Source organism: Gorilla gorilla, chromosome 12, assembly GCF_029281585.2.
Source record: "Gorilla gorilla gorilla isolate KB3781 chromosome 12, NHGRI_mGorGor1-v2.1_pri, whole genome shotgun sequence".
NCBI lineage: Eukaryota > Metazoa > Chordata > Mammalia > Primates > Hominidae > Gorilla > Gorilla gorilla.
The window spans coordinates 140149407-140162004 of NC_073236.2; the positions used below are offsets into that span (position 1 = coordinate 140149407).

Consider the following 12598-nt stretch of genomic DNA (forward strand, 5'->3'; position numbering starts at 1 on the left):
CAGGGCCAGGGCCCAGGTTTAGGGGTGTTTTAGGGTCAGGGCCAGGGCCCAGGATTAGGCTTGTTTTAGGGTCAGGGTCAGGGCCCAGGGATAGGGTTGTTTTAGGGTCAGTTCCAGGGCCCAGGGTTAGGGTTGCTTTAGGGTCAGGGCCAGGGCCGAGGGTTAGGCTTGTTTTAGGGTCAGGGCCGGGGCCCAGGTTTAGGGTTGTTTTGGGGTCAGAGACAGGGCCAAGGGTTAGGGTTGTTTTAGGGTCAGGGCCAGGGCCCATGGTTAGGGTTGTTTTAGGATCAGGGCCAGGTCCCAGGATTAGGGTTGTTTTAGGGTCAGGGCCAGGGCCCATGGTTAGGGTTGTTTTAGGGTCAGGGCCAGGGCCCAGGGTTAGGCTTGTTTTAGGGTCAGGGCCAGGGCCCTGGGTTAGGCTTGTTTTAGGGTCAGGGCCAGGGCCCAGGGTTAGGGATGTTTTACGGTCAGGGCCAGGGCCCAGGGATAGGGTTGTTTTAGGGTGAGGGTCAGGGCCCAGGTTTAGGGTTGTTTTAGGGTCATGTCCAGGACCCATGGTTAGGGTTGTTTTACGGTCAGGGCCAGGGCCCAGGGTTAGGGTTGTTTTAGGGTCAGGGCCAGGGCCCAGGGTTAGGGTTGTTTTAGGTTCAGTGCCAGGGTCCAGGGTAAGGGTTGTTTCAGTGTCAGGGCCAGGGCCCAGGGTTAGGGTTGTTTTAGGGTCAGGGCCAGGGCCCAGGGTTATGGTTATTTTAGGGTCAGTGCCCAGGGTTAGAGTTGTTTTAGGGTCAGTGCCCAGGATTAGAGTTGCTTTATGGTCAGGTCCAGGGCCCAGGGTTAGGCTTGTATTAGGGTCAGGGCCTGGGTCCAGGTTTAGGGTTGTTTTAGGGTCACGGCCAGGGCCCAGGTTTAGGCTTGTTTTAGGGTCAGGGCCAGTGCCCAGGTTTACGGTTGTTTTAGTGTCATGGCCAGGGCCCAGGGTTAGGCTTGTTTTAGTGCCAGGGCCCAGGGTTAGGGTTGTTTTAGGTTCAGGGCCAGGGCCCAGGGTTAGGGTTGTTTTAGGGTCAGGGCCAGGGCCCAGGGTTAGGGTTGTTTTAGGGTCAGGGGCAGGGCCCAGGTTTACGGTTGTTTTAGGGTCATGGCCAGGGCCAGGGTTAGGGTTGTTTTAGGTTCAGGGCCAGGGTCCAGGGTAAGGGTTGTTTCAGTGTCAGGGCCAGGGCCCAGGGTTAGGGTTGTTTTAGGGTCAGGGCCAGGGCCCAGGTTTGGGGTTGTTTTAGTGTCAGGGCCAGGGCCCAGGGTTAGGGTTGTTTTATGGTCAGGTCCAGGGCCCAGGGTTAGGCTTCTTTCAGGGTCAGGGCCAGGGCCCAGGGTTAGGGTTCTTTTAGCGTCAGGGCCAGGGCCCAGGGTTAGGGTTGTTTTAGGGTCACGGCCAGGTCCCAGGGTTAGGGTTGTTTTAGGGTCAGGGCCCAGGGTTAGGGATGTTTTAGGGTGAGGGCCCAGGGTTGGGTTTGTTTTAGGGTCAGGGCCAAGGCCCAGGGTTAGGGTTGTTTTAGGGAAAGGGCCAGGGCCCAGGGTTAGGCTTGTTTTGGGTCACGGCCAGGGCCCAGGGTTAGGCTTGTTTTAGGGTCAGGGCCAGGGTCCAGGTTTAGGGTTGTTTTAGGTTCACGGCCAGGGCCCAGGTTTAGGCTTGTTTTAGGGTCAGGGCCAGGGCACAGGTTTATGGTTGTTTTAGGGTCATGGGCAGGGCCCAGGGTTAGGCTTGTTTTAGTGCCAGGGCCCAGGGTTAGGGTTGTTATAGGGTCAGGGCCAGGGTCCAGGTTTAGGGTTGTTTTAGGGTCAGGGCCAGGGCCCAGGTTTAGGCTTGTTTTAGGGTCAGGGCCAGGGCCCAGGTTTACGGTTGTTTTAGGGTCATGGCCAGGGCCAGGGTTAGGGTTGTTTTTGGGTCAGGGCCAGGGCCCAGGTTTAGGGTTGTTTTAGGGTCAGGGCCAGGGCCCAGGGTTAGGGTTGCTTTAGGGTCAGGGCCTGGGCCCAGGTTTAGGGTTGTTTTAGGGTCAGGGCCAGGGCCCAGGTTTAGGGTTTTTTTAGGGTCAGGGCCAGGGCCCAGGGTTAGGGTTGTTGTAGGGTCAGGGCCAGGGCCGAGAGTTAGGCTTGTTTTAGGGTCAGGGCCAAGGCCCAGGGTTAGGGTTGTTTTATGGAAAGGGCCAGGGCCCAGGGTTAGGATTGTTTTAGGGTCAGGGCCAGGGCCAAGGTTTAGGCTTGTTTCAGGTTCAGGTCCAGGGCCAGGGTTAGGGTTGTTTTAGGGTCACGGCCGGGGCCCAGTGTTAGTGTTGTTTTAGGGTCAGGTCCGGGGCCCAGTGTTAGGGTTGCTTTAGGGTCAGGGCCGGGGCCCAGGTTTAGGGTTGTTTAAGGTCAGGGCCGGGACCCAGGTTTGGGGTTTTAGGCTCAGGGCCAGGGCCTAGTGTTAGGGTATTAGTGTCAGGGCCCAGGGTTAGGGTTTTAGGGTCAGGGCCCAGGGTTAGGGTTTTAGTGTCAGGGCCCAGGTTTAGGGTGATTTCCAGGAAGTGACCTCACAATGACTCAAGCTACCACTTACTGTTGATTGTGACCATATGCCAGCTGAGGCACATGCCTTGGGAGCTAAGTGGTTGCTGCCCTTGACTACTATGAAGACTGGTGTGGGAAGGGTCGCTTTGCATGCACTTGAGCTGGGGTCCCCAACCCCTGAGCCATGGAGCCGTAAGGAGCTACACAGCAGGTGAGTGGTGTCGAGTGAGGGAGTGAGGGAAGCTTCGTGTGGATTTACAGCCACTCCCCTTTGCTCACATTCCCGCTTGAGCTCCACCTTCTCAGATGAGCAGCAGCATTAGATTCTCATAGGAGAACGCACCCTGTTGTGAACCGTGCATGTGAGGGATCTAGGTTGCGCTGTGCTTATGAGAATCTAATACCTATTGATCTGTCACTTTCTCCCATCACGCTCAGGTGGGACCCTCCAGTTTCAGGAAAACAAGCTTAACACGCCCACTGATTCTACATTATGGTGAGTTCTATAATTATTTTATTATATATTCCAGTGTAATAATGGAAATGAAGTGCCTAATCAACGTAAATGTGCTTAAATCTTTTGGCCCAGCTCCTACCTCCCGGCAGCCTCGCCAGGCCCAGAACTCTCTCCAGTCAGCCTCTACAGACCAAGCTCATGACTCACAATGGCCTATTTAGGCCCATACCCTACCTCACGGCAGTCTCCGCAGATGAGCCTACTGCCTCACAACAGCCTCCACAGGCACAGCTCCATCGTTACAATGGCCTCTTTAGACCCAGCTCCTGCCTCCCAGCCTTCTCTCCAGGCCCTGAACTTTCTCCGTAAGTTGAGGTAGCTGGGACTGTAGGTATACATGACGATACTTGGCTAATTTTTAAATTGTTTTGGAGACATGGGGTCTCACTTTGTTGGCCAGGCTGGTGTCAAACTAATGGCCTCAAGTGACCCTTCCACCCCTGCCTCCCATCCTCGAGGTATGTGCCACCACAAGGGGCACTTGTTCAATTTTCTAAAGAAAAAATTTCTAAAGTAAGGCTGTGGGATGATGGCAGGAAGATAAAAGAAAAACAGAAGAATAAGTTAAAATGACTTATTCACACATATTCTTTTGACAGCAAGAAGAACTGTTAGTATATACATTCCTTACAAACAAACAAACGGCAGATAAACAATGTTGTATAGGAACTTCAACACACACTGTACAATATTCCCACTTTGCTGACATAAGTTATGGAAATTTCGTGGTTTACTTGAGTGTCGCTACCAGTATTTTGCTTCTCTGATGATTTTTATCAACTTCCTCATCTGTTAACTTCTCTCCAAAGTATGTCATGTCACGACATGCTGCCGCTGCACGAACACGGCCAGTGTCTTCCTATTAAACATGTAGAATGCTTTCCTAATTTCTCTTTTTACTCTCTGTCTTTGTGTTCTGCATTTTCCTTACTTCTATTGTCAGAAACTCCAGAAAGTCAATCGTACTAATTTATCATGATTTGCTTTATTAATTTATACTTTGCTTATATGGAATTTTGCCCAACAGACCTCATTACAATTTCTAACCTGTTTTATTTATTTATTTATTTTTTCTGAGACAGGGTCTCCCTCTGTTATCTGAGGCTGGAGGGTAGTAGTGCTATCGCAGCTGACTGCAGCCTCAACCTTCCAGGCTGAAGCGATCCTCCCATCTCAACCTCCCACGTGGCTGAGACTACAGGTGCTTGCCACTACGCCCAACTAATATTTGGTATTTTCGTACACGTGGATTCCAGAGGGGTGACAGCGAAACGTGAGTAAGCATGGATTTTGGTATATGCAGAGATGGGGGGCTGTAACTAATTCTGTATACTGAGGGACGGCAACTGTATATGTTTTTACAATTACGCTGTAGGATACATACTGTTGCATAGCCTTGAAAATAATAATTTTTAATGGAGTGGAAGAATAATAATAATATTGCTAAAAGTAGCAGCTGGCCAGGTGTGGTGGCTCACACTGGTAATCGCAACACTTTGGGAGGCTGAGGCAGGAGGATGGCTTGAGGCCAAGAGTTTGCGATAGGCCTTGGAAACAAAGGGGGAGTCACCATCCCTACAGAAAAATACATGAATTAGCCTAGTGTGGTGGCACGTTCCTGTAGTCCCAGCTACTTGGGAGGCTGAGGTGGGAGGATCACTCAAGCCCAGGGAGGCTGAGACTGCAGTGAGTCATGATCAGGCCTCTGCACTCCAGCCTGGGTGACAGAGTGAGACCCTGTCTCAAAACAACAAAAAAGTAGCAGCTAACATCAACTGACCTTTTATACCAGGTGCCTATTGATACCATAGTTTAATTTCTTAGAACTGTTTCTTATTTCACTTACCAACTCTGTCTTCAGTTACTCCCAGATTTTTACTGTGTGTGTACAGATGACCTTTTGTTTAGATTGAATTGTCTCCCCAGAAGTAAGATTACTGTGAGTCATGGTGAATGGACATTCTCATTACCCTTGATGTAAATTGACAGGGTTTTGGGTGCCTCCCAGCTATAATCTTAGCACTTTGGGAGGCTAAGAGAGGAGGATTGCTTGAGGCCAAGAGTTGGAGGAGGCAGTATGGCAGTATGGTGAGACCCTGTCTCCATTATTTTAAAAAATTGACAAGCTTTACCCAGGAAGGCTTATACACAATTTAAACACCCCTCATAGTATAAGAAAGTGCCCATTTCACTGCACCTTTGCCAGCACAGGGTATTATAATTTAGTAAGTCATTTTTTGTTTGATTATTTTAAATAGATAAAAGACCTCATATTACTTTACTTGTCACATTTCAACATCTTTCCTTAGCTTATTAGCTCTACCTCTTTTCTGTCTGTAAATGGTTGTTGTTGTTTTGTTCTTTGAGACAGGGTCTTGCTCTGTCACCAGGCTAGACTGTAGTGGCATAATCATGCCTCGCTGCAGCCTTGACCTCCCAGGCTCAAACTTCAGCATTCCGAGTAGCTGGGACTACAAGTGTGCACCACCACTCCCAGCTAACTTTTTTCTTCTTTTGGATAGAGACAGGTTCTCACTGTGTTGTCCAGACCGGTCTCTAGCTCCTGGCCTTAAGCAATCCTCCTGCATTAGCTTCTCAAATTGCTGGAATTTCAGGCATGAGCCACCATGCCTGGCCTGGGCTAGTCCTGTATTCTGTAGAGTTCTCTTTACTTTGTGCTAGCCAATCTCTCATTATGCTGTTCACCTGTTATAATGAATAATTCTCCGTATTAAATTTTACCACTTTAAACTTTTGAGTGGTTTATGCTTCCTGATTGGACTCTGACTAATACGTTAGGAAGGGTCCCAGGGGTTTATCCACACAGATGGGATTTGGGCATAGGTTTGGTTTCCCAGGGGGCAGTGCTGAGCTCTTTGCCAGTGGGAAATGGGATGCTGGTGATTTCCAGGAAGTGACCTCACAGTGACTCAAGCTACCACTTACTGTTGATTGTGACGAAATGCCAGCTGAGGCACATGCCTTGGGAGCTAAGTGGTTGCTGCCCTTGACCACTATGAAGACTGGTGTGGGAAGGGTCGCTTTGGATGCACTTGAGCAGGGGTCCCCAACCCCTGAGCCATGGAGCCGTAGGGAGCCACACAGCAGGAGGTGAGTGGTGTCGAGTGAGGGAGTGAGGGAAGCTTCGTCTGTATTTACAGCCACTCCCCTTTGCTCACATTCCCGCTTGAGCTCCACCTTCTCAGATGAGCAGCAGCATTAGATTCTCATAGGAGAACGCACCCTGTTGTGAACCATGCATGTGAGGGATCTAGGTTGCGCTGTGCTTATGAGTATCTAATACCTATTGATCTGTCACTTTCTCCCATCACACTCAGGTGGGACCATCCAGTTTCAGGAAAACAAGCTTAACACGCCCACTGATTCTACATTATGGTGAGTTGTATAATCATTTTATTATATATTGGATATATAATATGTATATATATTTATATATATGTAATAATGGAAATAAAGTGCCTAATAAATGTAAATGTGCTTAAATCTTTTTAAGCAGATTCTTCAGGCCCAGCATCTGCCTCACTGTGGACCCCCCAAGCCAAGCTCCCAACCTTTCAGCAGCTTCTACACACCCAGCTCCCGCCTGCCAGTGGCCTCTTCAGGCCCATGGGGCTCATTCCTCACAACAGCCTTTCCAGTCCCAGTTTTTCCCTTCCGGCGGCCTCTCCGGGCTGAGAACCTCCTCAAGTCGGCCTCTCCAGACTCACTTGCACCCTCCAGGCGTCCTCTCCGGGCCAAGCTCCTCTTCCTGGCTGCGTCTCCAGGCCTGACTCCTGCCTCTCAACAACCTCTTTGGACTCAGTGCCTACCCATCTCCTGGCATCCTTGGTCGGCCCACAGCTTCCTCAAGCCAAGCTCCCCAGGCCCAGGTCAGGCCTCACGGTGCCCCCTCCACGATGAGCTCCTGCCCTCCAATGGCACCTGCAGGACCCAAATGGTCTCCGGTCGGTGGGCTCCTCCACGCCAAGCTTGGGCCTCCCGGTGACCTCTGCAGGCCCAAATTGTCCTGAAGTCGGCATCTCCCAGCCATGCCTCCCAGCAAGTAAGCAAGCTCTTTTGGCTCAACTCCTGCCCAGCTCCCAACCGCCTTTGTAGGTCCCGAACTTTCTCCAGCCAAGTTCTTTGGGCCTCATTCCTGCCGCCCGGTGGCCTGTACGGGCCCAGCAATGGTTGGAGAACGGCCTCTGCAGGTCCCGCTCTTGCCTCCCAGGGGCCTCTCCAGGCCCAGCTCTTGCCCCCACGGCGGCCACCTGGGGCCAAGTCCCTGCCTGCCTCCCAGCAGCCCGCATGCGGCCCAGCTCCTCCCTCACGGTGGCCTGTTGATGCCCATGCCTCTGGTACCCTGCCCAGAGGCATGAGCCCCTGCCACACACTGGCTCCTCCCACGCTGAGAGAGGTCAGCGTGAGCCCTTGCCTCACACCGGCCCCTCCCATCCTGAGAGAGGTCAGCGTGAGCCCCTTGACTCACACTGGCTCCTCCCACGCTGAGAGAGGTCGGCGTGAGCCCTTGCCTCACACCGGCCCCTCCCATGCTGAGAGAGGTCGGCGTGAGCCCTTGACTCACACCGGCCCCTCCCACGGTGAGAGAGGTCAGCGTCAGCCCCTTGCCTCACACCGGCCCCTCCCACGCTGAGAGAGGTCGGCGTGAGCCCTTGCCTCACACCGGCCCCTCCCACGCTGAGAGAGGTCAGCGTCAGCCCCTTGCCTCACACCGGCCCCTCCCACGCTGAGAGAGGTCGGCGTGAGCCCTTGCCTCACACCGGCCCCTCCCACGCTGAGAGAGGTCAACATGAGCCCCTTGCCTCACACCGGCCCCTCCCACGCTGAGAGAGGTCAACATGAGCCCCTTGCCTCACACCGACCCCTCCCACGCTGAGAGAGGTTGGCGTGAGCCCTTGCCTCACACCGGCCCCTCCCACGCTGAGAGAGGTCAACATGAGCCCCTTGCCTCACACGGGCCCCTCCCACGCTGAGAGAGGTCAACATGAGCCCCTTGCCTCACACCGGCCCCTCCCACGCTGAGAGAGGTCAGCGTGAGCCCTTGCCTCACACCGGCCCCTCCCACGCTGAGAGAGGTCGGCATGAGCCCCTTGCCTCACACCGGCCCCTCCCACGCTGAGAGGTCGGCATGAGCCCCTTGCCTCACACCGGCCCCTCCCACGCTGAGAGAGGTCAGCGTGAGCCCTTGCCTCACACCGGCCCCTCCCACGCTGAGAGAGGTCGGCATGAGCCCCTTGCCTCACACCGGCCCCTCCCACGCTGAGAGAGGTCAGCGTGAGCCCTTGCCTCACACCGGCCCCTCCCACGCTGAGAGAGGTCGGCATGAGCCCCTTGCCTCACACCGGCCCCTCCCACGCTGAGAGAGGTCGGCGTGAGCCCTTGCCTCACACCGGCCCCTCCCACGCTGAGAGAGGTCAGCGTGAGCCCCTTGCCTCGCCCCGGCCCCTCCCATGCTGAGAGAGGTCGGCGTGAGCCCTTGCCTCACACCGGCCCCTCCCATGCTGAGAGAGGTCAGCGTGAGCCCCTTGCCTCACACCGGCCCCTCCCATGCTGAGAGAGGTCAGCGTGAGCCCTTGCCTCACACCGGCCCCTCCCACGCTGAGAGAGGTCAGCGTGAGCCCCTGCCTCAACAGGCCACCGTGAGGGAGGAGCAGGTTTGTACGCGGGCTGCTGTGAGGCAGGCAGCGACTTGGGCCTGGGAGGTCGTGGTGGGGTGAGAGCTGGGCTTGGAGACTCCCCTGGGAGGCAACAGCGGGGCCTACAGACTCTGTTCTCCAGCCGGAGCTGGGACTGTTCAGGTACTGGGAGGTGGGATGTGGGTCTGAAGAGCTTGGTTGCAGAAACTTCGGGGTCTACAAACGCAGGCGGGAGCTGAGCCAAAAAAGCTTGTTTGCTGGGAGGCGGGAGATGCAGCCAGGAGAAACAGCTGTGCCTGCAGAGGCCGCCATGCGGGAGGTGGAGGCCGGGCCTCCTCAAATCGGCCTCTCCAGACCCACTTGCAGCCTCCCGGCATCCTCTCCGGGCCCAGCTCTTCCTCCCGGCTGCATCTCCAGGCCTGACTCTGGCCTCCCAACAACGTCTTTGGACTCAGCTCCTGCCCAGCTCCCAGCAGGCCCAAGTTGTCGTCAAGTCGGCCTGGAATTGGGCCCGGAAGAGCAGCAAGTCGGCCTCCCCGGGCCCAGCTCCGTCCTCTCGGCGGCCTCTCCAGGTGCAAAACTTCCTCGAGTCAGCCTCTCCAGGCCCAGCTCCTCCTGCCTCCCAGTGGCCTCTTTCAGCCCAGACCAGCTCATGGCTCTTGGCGGCCTTCCCAGGCCCCGCTTTTGACTTTTGGTGGCCTCTTCAGGCCCAGAACTTGACCTCCAGTGGGCCTTTGCAGGCCCGGCCTCCTGCCTCTCGAAGGCCTGCACGGGCCCAGACTCACAGCGGACTCACAGCGGACTCTCCATGCCCAGCTAGCTCTCGCCTCATTGCGGCCTCCCGAGTCCAAAGCTCCTGCCTCTCGGCCGCTTCGGCAGGCCCAGCTCCCGCCTGCCAGTGGCCTCTTTAGGCCCAGCTCATTCCTCACAACGGCCTTCCCAGGCCCCGTTTTTCCCTTCTGGCAGCCTCTTGGCCTCTAATTTGTTTATCTTTTGTGTATAAATCCCAAAATATTGAATTTTGGAATATTTCCACCATTATGTAAATATATTGGTAGGTGATTTATTTGGGGTGAGTTTCTGCACCAAGCTCGAATTTTTTATTTTATTTTCCTTATTATTTGGTGTTAAACAGGTTTAATGACGGTCATGGCAACTGTTTGGCACAATGAAAAATATCGCCCATGATCAACGTGTTCTGTTCTGGGGAAGGGGGCAAAGGCAGGGTGAATCACTTTCTTAAAAAGTATAGCTCAAGTTGGGAGTGCAGAGGGAATGGGGAGAAAACCCTCCCGCTGCCTGTGTCGAAGTGCAGGAGCCCCCACCCCCATACTCACCTGAGTCCAGCCCCTCTGGGGAAAGAAGGGGTGCATGAACTCCCCCTAGTCCACAGGCACCTCCCTGTGGCCCAAGGCCCTCTTCACACTCCATCTTGTAGCCCCAACAGGAGCTATTTTCCGAAAAGTGAAAAGCTCTGAAGGTCCCACAATTCATGGTATGTACACCTCCCTCACCAGGGGCTGCAAAGTGGCCTGGAGCTCCATACTGAGTAGAAGTCTTTGGGCCAGAGTCAGCATCTGGCTGACGGTCCGGATATCCTGGTTGGAGTGACCCTGGTGCTCCCTGCCAGGGCCTGGTGCCGCTTGCTGAAGATCATGACCGCCACTCATGGGCCACCGATGTGGTCCTTGTCCCATTTGTTGGGGCTGCGTCCATCCTTCTCAGAAGATGAGTCCTGTTCCTTGCGCAGGGCACTGAGGGACTGGGCCTGACATCATCTGAGTGGTAGAGGCAACTGGGTGTCAGGAGACATGATGGAGAGGAAAGCATCATCATGGTCATTCTCTGTCTCACTGTCCAGCAGGGACTCCCCTGAGGGGCCCAGGGCTCCTCCTCCATGGTGGGAGGTGAGCTTTTAACAGGTTCCACCACCCCCAAAGTGTGTAGGGTTGCGGGCCCTGGGCTTTCAGGGCAGGTGGCTCCAGGGGGCCGCCCAGGGTCAACACTCCCTGTGCCACCTGGTGGATGCTCATGAGCAACAGCTGCCAACTTGGCAGGTTGTTTTCTCTGGTTGGAGGCCACTGAGTAACTGGCAGGTTGCTGGGCCTCGTGTGGCTGCAGGGAGGGGTCAGGAAGGGGATGGAGTACCAGGGGAACATGGCCACAGAGTGACCTTCCACATTCCTCCACACGAACATGCTGACGCCACGGGAGGCCTCACTGAATGCAGGCCTGGGGGCCGAGTACTTGGTCCGGGCAGGGAGTTCCTGGCAGGGGCTCACACCTCACCCCCTCCTCAGCCCAGGTGGCTTGGGCCCAGAGAAGTGGGGGTTGGAGAGGAGCAGAAGACCAGGCCTCAAGTTTTGTTTTTTTTGTTTGTTTTTTTGTTTTTGAAATGTAGTTTGACTCTTGTCACCCAGGCTGGAGTGCAGTGGCACGATCTCAGTGGCCTTCATACCTGGCTAATTTTTTGTATTTTTACTGGAGGTGGGGTTTTGCCATGTTGGCCAGGCTGGTCTTGACCTCCCGACCTCAGGTGATCCACCCACCTCAGCCTCCCAAAATGGGATTACGGGCATGAGCCACTGCTCCCAACTTCATTCATTTTTACTTGAAAAACTCCGTTAAGCATTTTTTTAAGGTAGACCTAGTGGTCCTGAATGCCCTCAGCTTTGTTTGTCGAGGAAGCACGTTATTTCTTTTTTCTTTCTGAAGGACAGCTTTGTCAGACATAGTATTAGTTGCTGGCAGTTTTTTTCTTTCAGCACTTTGAATGTATTATTCGATTCTGTTCTGACCTGCAAAGTTTCTTTAACTTTTGACTATTTGATTATATTGTGACTTGGTGAGTATCTATTTGGTTTGAAACTCTTCAGGAATCTTTAAGCTTCATGGATTTAGATGTCTAAATCTTTCCCATGATTTAGGCAGTTTTCAGCCATTCTTTAAATAAGCTTTCTTCTCCTTTCTCTACTTTCCTTTTCAAACTCCCATAACCTGACAATGGGTTGCCTAATGGTGTCTTCTTGGCTTTCTTTCCTCTGTCTTTTTTCTTTTTTTTTTTTTTTTGAGACAGAGTCATGCTCTGTCACCCAGGCTGGAGTGCAATGTGTGGTCTAGGCTCACTAGGGTTAGGGTTAGGGTTTTAGGGTAAGGGCGAAGGGTTAGGGTTTTAGGGTAAGGGCGAAGGGTTAGGGTTTTAGGGTCAGGGCCCAGGGTTAGGGTTTCAGGGTCAGGGCCCAGGGTTAGGGTTTTAGGGTCAGGGCCCAGGGTTAGGGTTTTAGGGACAGGGCCCAGCGTTAGGGTTTTAGGGTCAGGGCCCAGGGCCCAGGGTTAGGGTTTTAGGGTCAGTGCCTGGGGCCCAGGGTTAGGGCTTTAGCGCCAGGGCCCGGGGCCAGGGTTAGGGATTTAGGGTCAGGGCCCAGGGCCCAGGGTTAGGGCTTCAGGGTCAGGGCCCGGGGCCCAGTGTTAGGGCTTCAGGGTCAGGACCCGGGGCCCAGGGTTAGGGCTTCAGGGTCAGGGCCGGGGCCCAGGGTTTGGGCTTCAGGGTCAGGGCCCGGGGCCCAGGGTTTGGGCTTCAGGGTCAGGGCCCGGGGCCCAGGGTTAGGGCTTCAGGGTCAGGGCCCGGGGCCCAGGGTTAGGGCTTCAGGGTCAGGGCCCGGGGCCCAGGGTTAGGGCTTCAGGGTCCGGTCCCGGGGCCCAGGGTTAGGGCTTCAGGGTCAGGGCCCGGGGCCCAGGGTTAGGGCTTCAGGGTCAGGGCCCGGGGCCCAGGGTTAGGGCTTCAGGGTCCGGGCCCGGGGCCCAGGGTTAGGGCTTCAGGGTCAGGGACCGGGGCCCAGGGTTAGGGTTTTAGGGTCAGGTCCCGGGGCCCAGGGTTAGGGTT

At 54.7% G+C, this 12598-nt stretch overlaps 1 long non-coding RNA gene across 2 annotated transcripts; it reads left to right on the forward strand.

Annotated features, from left to right (window-relative positions):
* Positions 1-2975: 2975 nt before the first annotated feature.
* On the forward strand, positions 2976-7321 carry LOC134756820 (uncharacterized). Of its 2 annotated transcripts, XR_010130093.1 has the most exons (5): positions 2976-3037; positions 3131-3363; positions 4141-4331; positions 6397-6454; positions 6576-7321. It is a non-coding gene; the product is annotated as an uncharacterized lncRNA (long non-coding RNA). The 2 variants fall into 2 exon arrangements; XR_010130094.1 differs by lacking the exon at positions 4141-4331 and having other exon boundaries at positions 6576-7315.
* The last annotated feature ends 5277 nt before the right edge of the window (positions 7322-12598 follow it).